General features: G+C 37.6%; 1 pseudogene; it reads left to right on the plus strand.

The window, feature by feature from the left end:
• The window catches only part of LOC135526889 (neurexin-3a-like), a 264,933-nt pseudogene that overhangs the window by 234,064 nt on the left and 15,305 nt on the right, over positions 1-15,564 (plus strand).

Here is a 15,564-nt window from a genome sequence, read left to right on the forward strand (position 1 = left end):
AGAACACTACCACTAAACAGAACACTACCACTAAACAGAACACTATTGCTAAACAGAACACTACCACTAAACAGAACACTACCACTAAACAGAACACTACCACTAAACAGAACACTATTGCTAAACAGAACACTATTGCTAAACAGAACACTACCACTAAACAGAACACTACCACTAAACAGAACACTACCACTAAACAGAACACTATTGCTAAACAGAACACTACCACTAAACAGAACACTAACTAAACAGAACACTACCACTAAACAGAACACTACCACTAAACAGAACACTACCACTAAACAGAACACTACCACTAAACAGAACACTACCACTAAACAGAACACTATTGCTAAACAGAACACTACCACTAAAACAGAACACTACCACTAAACAGAACACTACCACTAAACAGAACACTACCACTAAACAGAACACTACCACTAAACAGAACACTACCACTAAACAGAACACTACCACTAAACAGAACACTACCACTAAACAGAACACTACCACTAAACAGAACACTATTGCTAAACAGAACACTACCACTAAACAGAACACTACCACTAAACAGAACACTACCACTAAACAGAACACTACCACTAAACAGAACACTACCACTAAACAGAACACTACCACTAAACAGAACACTACCACTAAACAGAACACTATTGCTAAACAGAACACTACCACTAAACAGAACACTACCACTAAAACAGAACACTACACTACTAAACAGAACACTAAAACAGAACACTACCACTAAACAGAACACTACCACTAAACAGAACACTACCACTAAACAGAACACTACCAAAACAGAACACTACCACTAAACAGAACACTACCACTAAACAGAACACTACCACTAAACAGAACACTACCACTAAACAGAACACTACTAAACAGAACACTACCACTAAACAGAACACTACCACTAAACAGAACACTACCACTAAACAGAACACTACCACGAAACAGAACACTACCACTAAACAGAACACTACCACTAAACAGAACACTACCACTAAACAGAACACTACCACTAAACAGAACACTACCACTAAACAGAACACTACCACTAAACAGAACACTACCACTAAACAGAACACTATTGCTAAACAGAACACTACCACTAAACAGAACACTACCACTAAACAGAACACTACCACTAAACAGAACACTATTGCTAAACAGAACACTACCACTAAACAGAACACTACCACTAAACAGAACACTACCACTAAACAGAACACACTACCACTAAACAGAACACTAAAAACAGAACACTACCACTAAACAGAACACTACTAAACAGAACACTACCACTAAACAGAACACTACCACTAAACAGAACACTACCACTAAACAGAACACTACCACTAAACAGAACACTACCACTAAACAGAACACTACCAAAACAGAACACTACCACTAAACAGAACACTACCACTAAACAGAACACTACCACTAAACAGAACACTACCACTAAACAGAACACTACCACTAAACAGAACACTATTGCTAAACAGAACACTACCACTAAACAGAACACTAAAAACAGAACACTACCACTAAACAGAACACTATTGCTAAACAGAACACTACCACTAAACAGAACACTACCACTAAACAGAACACTACCACTAAACAGAACACTACCACTAAACAGAACACTAAACAGAACACTACCACTAAACAGAACACTACCACTAAACAGAACACTACCACTAAACAGAACACTACCACTAAACAGAACACTACCACTAAACAGAACACTACCACTAAACAGAACACTACCACTAAACAGAACACTATTGCTAAACAGAACACTACCACTAAACAGAACACTACCACTAAACAGAACACTACCACTAAACAGAACACTACCACTAAACAGAACACTACCACTAAACAGAACACTACCACTAAACAGAACACTACCACTAAACAGAACACTACCACTAAACAGAACACTACCACTAAACAGAACACTACCACTAAACAGAACACTACCACTAAACAGAACACTACCACTAAACAGAACACTACTAAACAGAACACTACCACTAAACAGAACACTATTGCTAAACAGAACACTACCACTAAACAGAACACTAAAAACAGAACACTACCACTAAACAGAACACTACTAAACAGAACACTACCACTAAACAGAACACTAAAACAGAACACTACCACTAAACAGAACACTACCACTAAACAGAACACTACCACGAAACAGAACACTACCACTAAACAGAACACTAAACAGAACACTATTGCTAAACAGAACACTACCACTAAACAGAACACTACCACTAAACAGAACACTACCACTAAACAGAACACTACCACTAAACAGAACACTACCACGAAACAGAACACTACCACTAAACAGAACACTATTGCTAAACAGAACACTATTGCTAAACAGAACACTATTGCTAAACAGAACACTACCACTAAACAGAACACTACCACTAAACAGAACACTACCGCTAAACAGAACACTACCACTACCACTAAACAGAACACTATTGCTAAACAGAACACTACCACTAAACAGAACACTATTGCTAAACAGAACACTACCACTAAACAGAACACTACCACTAAACAGAACACTACCACTAAACAGAACACTATTGCTAAACAGAACACTACCACTAAACAGAACACTATTGCTAAACAGAACACTACCACTAAACAGAACACTACTGCTAAACAGAACACTACCACGAAACAGAACACTATTGCTAAACAGAACACTACCACTAAACAGAACACTACCACTAAACAGAACACTATTGCTAAACAGAACACTACCACTAAACAGAACACTACCACTAAACAGAACACTACCACTAAACAGAACACTACCACTAAACAGAACACTACCACTAAACAGAACACTACCAGAACACTACCACTAAACAGAACACTATTGCTAAACAGAACACTACCACTAAACAGAACACTACCACACTACCACTAAACAGAACACTAAAACAGAACACTACCAGAAACAGAACACTACAGAACACTACTAAAAAACAGAACACTACCACTAAACAGAACACTATTGCTAAACAGAACACTACCACTAAACAGAACACTACCAAACAGAACACTAAAACAGAACACTACCGCTAAACAGAACACTAAAAACAGAACACTACCACTAAACAGAACACTACCACTAAACAGAACACTATTGCTAAACAGAACACTACCACTAAACAGAACACTACCACTAAACAGAACACTACCACTAAACAGAACACTACTAAACAGAACACTACCAAAACAGAACACTACCACTAAACAGAACACTACCACTAAACAGAACACTATTGCTAAACAGAACACTACCACTAAACAGAACACTACCAAACAGAACACTACCACTAAACAGAACACTATTGCTAAACAGAACACTACCACTAAACAGAAACAGAACACTATTGCTAAACAGAACACTACCACTAAACAGAACACTACCACTAAACAGAACACTACCACTAAACAGAACACTACCACTAAACAGAACACTACCACTAAACAGAACACTACCACTAAACAGAACACTACCAGAACACTAAACAGAACACTACCACTAAACAGAACACTACCACTAAACAGAACACTACCACTAAACAGAACACTACCACTAAACAGAACACTACCACTAAACAGAACACTACCACTAAACAGAACACTATTGCTAAACAGAACACTACCACTAAACAGAACACTACCACTAAACAGAACACTACCACTAAACAGAACACTACCAAAAACAGAACACTACCACTAAACAAAACACTACCACGAAACAGAACACTACCACTAAACAGAACACTACCACTAAACAGAACACTACCACTAAACAGAACACTATTGCTAAACAGAACACTACCACTAAACAGAACACTACCACTAAACAGAACACTACCACTAAACAGAACACTACCACTAAACAGAACACTACCACTAAACAGAACACTACCACTAAACAGAACACTACCACTAAACAGAACACTAACTAAACAGAACACTACCACTAAACAGAACACTATTGCTAAACAGAACACTACCACTAAACAGAACACTACCACTAAACAGAACACTATTGCTAAACAGAACACTACCACTAAACAGAACACTACCACTAAACAGAACACTACCACTAAACAGAACACTATTGCTAAACAGAACACTACCACTAAACAGAACACTACCACTAAACAGAACACTACCACTAAACAGAACACTACCACTAAACAGAACACTACCACTAAACAGAACACTACCACTAAACAGAACACTACCACTAAACAGAACACTACCACTAAACAGAACACTACCAAAACAGAACACTACCACTAAACAGAACACTACCACTAAACAGAACACTACCACTAAACAGAACACTACCACTAAACAGAACACTACCACTAAACAGAACACTACCAGAACACTACCACTAAACAGAACACTACCAAACAGAAACTAGAACAGAACACTATTAAACAGAACACTAAACAGAACACTACCACTAAACAGAACACTACCACTAAACAGAACACTATTGCTAAACAGAACACTACCACGAAACAGAACACTATTGCTAAACAGAACACTACCACTAAACAGAACACTACCACTAAACAGAACACTACCACTAAACAGAACACTATTGCTAAACAGAACACTACCACTAAACAGAACACTACCACTAAACAGAACACTACCACGAAACAGAACACTATTGCTAAACAGAACACTACCACGAAACAGAACACTATTGCTAAACAGAACACTACCACTAAACAGAACACTATTGCTAAACAGAACACTACCACTAAACAGAACACTACCACTAAACAGAACACTACCACTAAACAGAACACTACCACTAAACAGAACACTACCACTAAACAGAACACTATTGCTAAACAGAACACTACCACTAAACAGAACACTATTGCTACCACTAAACTAAACAGAACACTACCACTAAACAGAACACTACCACTAAACAGAACACTACCACTAAACAGAACACTACCACGAAACAGAACACTACCACTAAACAGAACACTACCACTAAACAGAACACTATTGCTAAACAGAACACTACCACTAAACAGAACACTATTGCTAAACAGAACACTACCACTAAACAGAACACTACCACTAAACAGAACACTACCACTAAACAGAACACTACCACTAAACAGAACACTATTGCTAAACAGAACACTACCACTAAACAGAACACTACCACTAAACAGAACACTACCACTAAACAGAACACTATTGCTAAACAGAACACTACCACTAAACACTACCACAGAACACTAAAACAGAACACTACCACTAAACAGAACACTATTGCTAAACAGAACACTACCACTAAACAGAACACTACCACTAAACAGAACACTACCACTAAACAGAACACTACCACTAAACAGAACACTACCACTAAACAGAACACTATTGCTAAACAGAACACTACCACTAAACAGAACACTATTGCTAAACAGAACACTACCACTAAACAGAACACTACCACTAAACAGAACACTACCACTAAACAGAACACTATTGCTAAACAGAACACTACCACTAAACAGAACACTATTGCTAAACAGAACACTACCACTAAACAGAACACTATTGCTAAACAGAACACTACCACTAAACAGAACACTACCACTAAACAGAACACTACCACTAAACAGAACACTATTGCTAAACAGAACACTACCACTAAACAGAACACTATTGCTAAACAGAACACTACCACTAAACAGAACACTACCACTAAACAGAACACTACCACTAAACAGAACACTATTGCTAAACAGAACACTACCACTAAACAGAACACTACCACTAAACAGAACACTACCACTAAACAGAACACTACCACTAAACAGAACACTACCACTAAACAGAACACTACCACTAAACAGAACACTACCACTAAACAGAACACTACCACTAAACAGAACACTACCACGAAACAGAACACTATTGCTAAACAGAACACTACCACTAAACAGAACACTATTGCTAAACAGAACACTACCACTAAACAGAACACTATTGCTAAACAGAACACTACCACTAAACAGAACACTACCACTAAACAGAACACTACCACTAAACAGAACACTATTGCTAAACAGAACACTACCACTAAACAGAACACTATTGCTAAACAGAACACTACCACTAAACAGAACACTATTGCTAAACAGAACACTACCACTAAACAGAACACTACCACTAAACAGAACACTACCACTAAACAGAACACTACCACTAAACAGAACACTACCACTAAACAGAACACTATTGCTAAACAGAACACTACCACTAAACAGAACACTACCACTAAACAGAACACTACTAAACACACTACCACTAAACAGAACACTACCACTAAACAGAACACTACCACTAAACAGAACACTATTGAACACTAAACAGAACACTACCACTAAACAGAACACTACCACTAAACAGAACACTACCACGAAACAGAACACTATTGCTAAACAGAACACAACCACTAAACAGAACACTATTGCTAAACAGAACACTACCACTAAACAGAACACTACCACTAAACAGAACACTATTGCTAAACAGAACACTACCACTAAACAGAACACTACCACTAAACAGAACACTACCACTAAACAGAACACTACCACTAAACAGAACACTACTGCTAAACAGAACACTATTGCTAAACAGAACACTACCACTGAACTAAACAGAACACTACCACTAAACAGAACACTACCACTAAACAGAAACAAACCACTAAACAGAACACTATTGCTAAACAGAACACTACCACTAAACAGAACACTAACCACTAAACAGAACACTACCACGAAACAGAACACTACCACTAAACAGAACACTACCACTAAACAGAACACTACCACTAAACAGAACACTACCACTAAACAGAACACTACCACTAAACAGAACACTACCACTAAACAGAACACTACCACTAAACAGAACACTACCACTAAACAGAACACTACCACTAAACAGAACACTATTGCTAAACAGAACACTACCACTAAACAGAACACTACCACTAAACAGAACACTACCACTAAACAGAACACTACCACTAAACAGAACACTATTGCTAAACAGAACACTATTGCTAAACAGAACACTACTAAACAGAACACTACCACTAAACAGAACACTACCACTAAACAGAACACTACTAAACAGAACACTACCAAAACAGAACACTACCACTAAACAGAACACTACCACTAAACAGAACACTACCACTAAACAGAACACTATTGCTAAACAGAACACTACCACTAAACAGAACACTATTGCTAAACAGAACACTACCACTAAACAGAACACTATTGCTAAACAGAACACTACCACTAAACAGAACACTACCACTAAACAGAACACTACCACTAAACAGAACACTACCACTAAACAGAACACTACCACTAAACAGAACACTACCACTAAACAGAACACTACCAGAACACTAAAAACAGAACACTACCACTAAACAGAACACTACCACTAAACAGAACACTACCACTAAACAGAACACTACCACTAAACAGAACACTACCACTAAACAGAACACTACCACTAAACAGAACACTACTAAACAGAACACTAAAAACAGAACACTACCACTAAACAGAACACTACCACTAAACAGAACACTACCACTAAACAGAACACTATTGCTAAACAGAACACTAAAACAGAACACTACCACTAAACAGAACACTACCACTAAACAGAACACTACCACTAAACAGAACACTACCACTAAACAGAACACTACCACTAAACAGAACACTACCACTAAACAGAACACTACCACTAAACAGAACACTACCACTAAACAGAACACTACTAAACAGAACACTACCACTAAACAGAACACTACCACTAAACAGAACACTACCACTAAACAGAACACTACCACTAAACAGAACACTACCACTAAACAGAACACTACCACTAAACAGAACACTACCACTAAACAGAACACTACCACTAAACAGAACACTACCACTAAACAGAACACTACCACTAAACAGAACACTACCAGAACACTAGAACACTACCACTAAACAGAACACTACCACTAAACAGAACACTACCACTGCTAAACAGAACACTACCACTAAACAGAACACTACCACTAAACAGAACACTACTAAACAGAACACTAAAAACAGAACACTACCACTAAACAGAACACTACCACTAAACAGAACACTACCACTAAACAGAACACTACCACTAAACAGAACACTACCACTAAACAGAACACTATTGCACTAAACAGAACACACCACTAAACAGAACACTACCACTAAACAGAACACTATTGCTAAACAGAACACTACCACTAAACAGAACACTACCACTAAACAGAACACTACCACTAAACAGAACAGAACACTACCACTAAACAGAACACTACCACTAAACAGAACACTACCACTAAACAGAACACTACCACGAAACAGAACACTACCACTAAACAGGACACTACCACTAAACAGAACACTATTGCTAAACAGAACACTACCTCTAAACAGAACACTACCACTAAACAGAACACTACCACTAAACAGAACACTACCACTAAACAGAACACTACCACGAAACAGAACACTACCACTAAACAGAACACTACCACTAAACAGAACACTACCACTAAACAGAACACTACCACTAAACAGAACACTAAAACAGAACACTACCACTAAACAGAACACTACCACTAAACAGAACACTACCACTAAACAGAACACTACCACTAAACAGAACACTATTGCCAGAACACTAAACAGAACACTACCACTAAACAGAACACTACCACTAAACAGAACACTACCAAAACAGAACACTACCACTAAACAGAACACTACCACTAAACAGAACACTACCACTAAACAGAACACTAAACAGAACACTACCACTAAACAGAACACTACCACTAAACAGAACACTACCACTAAACAGAACACTACCACTAAACAGAACACTACCACTAAACAGAACACTACCACTAAACAGAACACTACCACAGAACACTAACTAAACAGAACACTACACTACCACAAACAGAACACTACCAAAACAGAACACTACCACTAAACAGAACACTATTGCTAAACAGAACACTACCACTAAACAGAACACTAAACAGAACACTAAACTAAACAGAACACTAAACAGAACACTACCACTAAACAGAACACTACCACTAAAACAGAACACTACTAAACAGAACACTAAAACAGAACACTACCACTAAACAGAACACTACCACTAAACAGAACACTACCACTAAACAGAACACTACCACTAAACAGAACACTACCACTAAACAGAACACTACCACTAAACAGAACACTACCACTAAACAGAACACTAAACAGAACACTAAACAGAACACTACCACTAAACAGAACACTACCACTAAACAGAACACTACCACTAAACAGAACACTACCACTAAACAGAACACTACCACTAAACAGAACACTATTGCTAAACAGAACACTACCACTAAACAGAACACTACCACTAAACAGAACACTATTGCTAAACAGAACACTACCACTAAACAGAACACTACCACTAAACAGAACACTACCACTAAACAGAACACTACCACTAAACAGAACACTATTGCTAAACAGAACACTACCACTAAACAGAACACTACCACTAAACAGAACACTAACTAAACAGAACACTACCACTAAACAGAACACTACCACTAAACAGAACACTACCACTAAACAGAACACTATTGCTACACAAAACAGAACACTAAAAAACAGAACACTACCACTAAACAGAACACTACCACTAAACAGAACACTACCACTAAACAGAACACTATTGCTAAACAGAACACTACCACTAAACAGAACACTACCACTAAACAGAACACTATTGCTAAACAGAACACTATTGCTAAACAGAACACTACCACTAAACAGAACACTACCACTAAACAGAACACTACCACTAAACAGAACACTACCACTAAACAGAACACTATTGCTAAACAGAACACTACCACTAAACAGAACACTACCACTAAACAGAACACTAAAACAGAACACTACCACTAAACAGAACACTACCACTAAACAGAACACTTGCTAAACAGAACACTATTGCTAAACAGAACACTACCACTAAACAGAACACTACCACTAAACAGAACACTACTAAACAGAACACTACCAAAACAGAACACTACCACTAAACAGAACACTACCACTAAACAGAACACTACCACTAAACAGAACACTACCACTAAACAGAACACTATTGCTAAACAGAACACTACCACTAAACAGAACACTACCACTAAACAGAACACTACCACTAAACAGAACACTACCACTAAACAGAACACTACCACGAAACAGAACACTACCACTAAACAGAACACTACCACGAAACAGAACACTACCACTAAACAGAACACTACCACTAAACAGAACACTACCACGAAACAGAACACTACCACTAAACAGAACACTACCACTAAACAGAACACTACCACTAAACAGAACACTACCACTAAACAGAACACTACCACTAAACAGAACACTACCACTAAACAGAACACTACCACTAAACAGAACACTACCACTAAACAGAACACTACCACTAAACAGAACACTACCACTAAACAGAACACTACCACTAAACAGAACACTACCACTAAACAGAACACTACCACTAAACAGAACACTACCACTAAACAGAACACTACCACTAAACAGAACACTACCACTAAACAGAACACTACCACTAAACAGAACACTATTGCTAAACAGAACACTACCACTAAACAGAACACTATTGCACTAAACAGAACACTACCACTAAACAGAACACTACCACTAAACAGAACACTACCACTAAACAGAACACTAAAACAGAACACTACCACTAAACAGAACACTACCACTAAACAGAACACTACCACTAAACAGAACACTACCAGAACACTACCACTAAACAGAACACTACCACTAAACAGAACACTACCACTAAACAGAACACTAAAAACAGAACACTACCACTAAAAACAGAACACTACCACTAAACAGAACACTACCACTAAACAGAACACTACCACTAAACAGAACACTACCACTAAACAGAACACTACCACTAAACAGAACACTACCACTAAACAGAACACTACCACTAAACAGAACACTACCACTAAACAGAACACTACCACTAAACAGAACACTACCACTAAAAACAGAACACTACCACTAAACAGAACACTACCACTAAACAGAACACTACCACTAAACAGAACACTACCACTAAACAGAACACTACCACTAAACAGAACACTACCACTAAACAGAACACTACCACTAAACAGAACACTACCACTAAACAGAACACTACCACTAAACAGAACACTACCACTAAACAGAACACTACCACTAAACAGAACACTACCACTAAACAGAACACTACCACTAAACAGAACACTACCACTAAACAGAACACTAAAAACAGAACACTACCACTAAACAGAACACTACATGCTGCTAAACAGAACACTACCACTAAACAGAACACTACCACTAAACAGAACACTAAAAACAGAACACTACCGCTAAACAGAACACTGCTGCTAAACAGAACACTACCACTAAACAGAACACTACCACTAAACAGAACACTACCACTAAACAGAACACTACCACTAAACAGAACACTACCACTAAACAGAACACTACCACTAAACAGAACACTACCACTAAACAGAACACTATTGCTAAACAGAACACTACCACTAAACAGAACACTACCACTAAACAGAACACTACCACTAAACAGAACACTACCACTAAACAGAACACTACCACTAAACAGAACACTACCACTAAACAGAACACTACCACTAAACAGAACACTACCACTAAACAGAACACTACCACTAAACAGAACACTACCACTAAACAGAACACTACCACTAAACAGAACACTACCACTAAACAGAACACTACCACTAAACAGAACACTATTGCTAAACAGAACACTACCACTAAACAGAACACTATTGCTAAACAGAACACTACCACTAAACAGAACACTACCACTAAACAGAACACTACCACTAAACAGAACACTACCACTAAACAGAACACTACCACTAAACAGAACACTACCACGAAACAGAACACTACCACTAAACAGAACACTACCACTAAACAGAACACTACACTAAACAGAACACTACCACTAAACAGAACACTACCACTAAACAGAACACTACCACTAAACAGAACACTACCACTAAACAGAACACTACCACTAAACAGAACACTACCACTAAACAGAACACTATTGCTAAACAGAACACTATTGCCACTAAACAGAACACTAAACTAAACAGAACACTATTGCTAAACAGAACACTACCACTAAACAGAACACTATTGCTAAACAGAACACTACCACTAAACAGAACACTACCACTAAACAGAACACTACCACTAAACAGAACACTAAAAACAGAACACTATTAAACAGAACACTAAAAACAGAACTACTACTAAACAGAACACTACCACTAAACAGAACACTACCACTAAACAGAACACTACCACTAAACAGAACACTATTAAACAGAACACTACCACTAAACAGAACACTACCACTAAAAACAGAACACTACCACTAAACAGAACACTACCACTAAACAGAACACTACCAAAACAGAACACTACCACTAAACAGAACACTACCACTAAACAGAACACTATTGCTAAACAGAACACTACCACTAAACAGAACACTACCACTAAACAGAACACTAAAACAGAACACTACCACTAAACAGAACACTACCACTAAACAGAACACTAAAAACAGAACACTATTGCTAAACAGAACACTATTAAACAGAACACTAACTAAACAGAACACTACCACTAAACAGAACACTATTGCTAAACAGAACACTAAACAGAACACTACCACTAAACAGAACACTACCACTAAACAGAACACTACCACTAAACAGAACACTACCACTAAACAGAACACTATTGCTAAACAGAACACTACCACTAAACAGAACACTACCACTAAACAGAACACTACCACTAAACAGAACACTACCACTAAACAGAACACTACCACTAAACAGAACACTACCACTAAACAGAACACTATTGCTAAACAGAACACTATTGCTAAACAGAACACTACCACTAAACAGAACACTTCCACTAATCAGGAAATTGAGAAACAAAAAGCTCTACATTTTCCACTAACATCATCTTCTTGTCATCAAGTTGTACCTTCTTGACTTTTGATTTTGTATTTGTTCCCCTTTTCTCTGTTTATGGTGTACTCATACTATATACACTCTCTGCGAACAACTCCATTTCCCATCATGCTTTGTCAAAAGATGGTATTCACCCCTTCAAAGGCCTTAAGCCTGCGGCCCGTCAGGCGAACAGCCCGAGAACAGAGCCCAGCCAAACCTGCAGCTGGCTTCCCCCCTCAGACACCAACACCACTGTGTTGCATAAAGGAAAGAAGCACTGGTTTACATTACCTGTATTTACACATCGTATCCTTAAGATTAAATAAAGCTTTATTAAAGCTGAATATGTGTCATGATAGTTTCTAGTCATAATTATAATAGGTACAGTAGTATTGATAGGCTATGTTACTTATTGAAGTAGTTCAATAAGTTGTACTTTTACCTATATACAAGTGCAATGCAACTACCATTATTTGCTTGCACAAAATTACTCTACGCAATTAACCTTTTTGTATGAAGTGCAATGTCAATACCGAGCATCACATATCCACATTTAAGTGTTGAAGAGGTAGATATTCTTTATGCGTTTTATCTAAACTCATATGATACATAATTTCATAGAAACAACATATATTTCTACAGTATCTATCCTGTGCTGTTAGATACGAGGGTCTTATGCCTCTGCATGGTTCTGGTGCTGATTGGATCGCGGCTGTTCGCTCCCACTTTTCTGTTGCGGTTGACGACACATGAAACCCACCAGCCACATGGTGACACACCCAGAATGTCCATCGTAGGATCCCAAAGGCCGTCTCAAAATGGCCGCCCTATAAACCTGTACAACAGGCAGGAATCTGTGGTCAGTGAAGGAGTCCATTATCTTTCACTAATCAATTCACCTTTTGATATTGATATTCACTATCTCAAATTGCAAATATGATTATTGTTTGCTATGTACTTCCAGTGTCAATTATAACAGCATTTCACTGGGTTTCAAAGATCCGTGGCTCCATAATGAAAATCTAACACCACCTTCTTGCTAATATCAGACATGATTTTATTAGTCTGTTTAGTCAACAGGTTGGTGTGAAGGCTTTGGAGTTGTAGACTTTGAGCTTAAAAATAAAGGAAACTCTTCCAAAATGAAAGTCTATGCTGGGATGAAGAATCTATGTGGTTGGTAAAATAAAAGCGGCCATTTTCAAAATGTTGACAGCCAGTGTCCTTGTTATGCGTCTTTAAATAGATTACATGTGTATAATCTAAGTGTTACAGTAGTGGTGACAGAACTCAGTTCATTTCATGACTGTAACAAGTGCTGCAAAAGTGCACTTGTTACATTTTACCACACAACACCCAACTAATGACCATATAAAGCCATAACTATTTTTGTATATGGACCAAGAATTTGACATTTGTGAACATATTAAATCTACCTAGTACATTACTAGTTTTATAATCATATTGCAACTGGAATCAAACTTGTACAATTCAAGCCAGTAATTTGTAATGTAAGCTAACAGTCTAACACCTAAGAATGTATAGAGACCCCTCCCCTTTTACAAAATGGCCGCATCTCTGCATGTGGACGTCCCCGGAAGGGTGGAATTCTTGTTGTTGGATGTCTGCAGCTATAACCTTGAAGGATGCAATTTCATCTGTCACTTATTCTTCCCCATCTAGACTGTGTCAGGATAAACTGTACTTCCAGTAAGTTAACACTCAAGTTTCATTTTGCTCTTGTATTATGATACTCTGCTGTTTAAAGGAATGTGTTATTTGAAGTTTGTCTTTCTTATAGTGTTGGTTGGAGAAAGACACACCCATTAGCCAGTCTGTTCAACTGGTCAGACCATCAGTAGACTATTGACAACACAAACATCCAAACTAGAAACAGATAGGGTGGTGATTTGTTAATCTCTTTAGGTTTTGAGTTTTATTTAAGGCAATATTTTCTTAAATAAGAACATTTCATGTTATAGGGTCCTGTGACAGATTGTTTTGTATGAATGTATTTTAGTTATATAAGTAGTTTCACTGTAATAAAAGTTTGGTTTAAAAAAATGTTTAACAATATGCTTTCCCTGTTTAGAGACTTATAATTATATAACCATTTTTATAATCACTAGTTATTTTTTCTTTTAAATGGCAGATAGGTTATTTAGCATTTTGTTTTCTTGTCA

This window comes from Oncorhynchus masou, chromosome 32 (assembly GCF_036934945.1).
Source record: "Oncorhynchus masou masou isolate Uvic2021 chromosome 32, UVic_Omas_1.1, whole genome shotgun sequence".
Taxonomy (NCBI): Eukaryota; Metazoa; Chordata; class Actinopteri; order Salmoniformes; family Salmonidae; genus Oncorhynchus; species Oncorhynchus masou.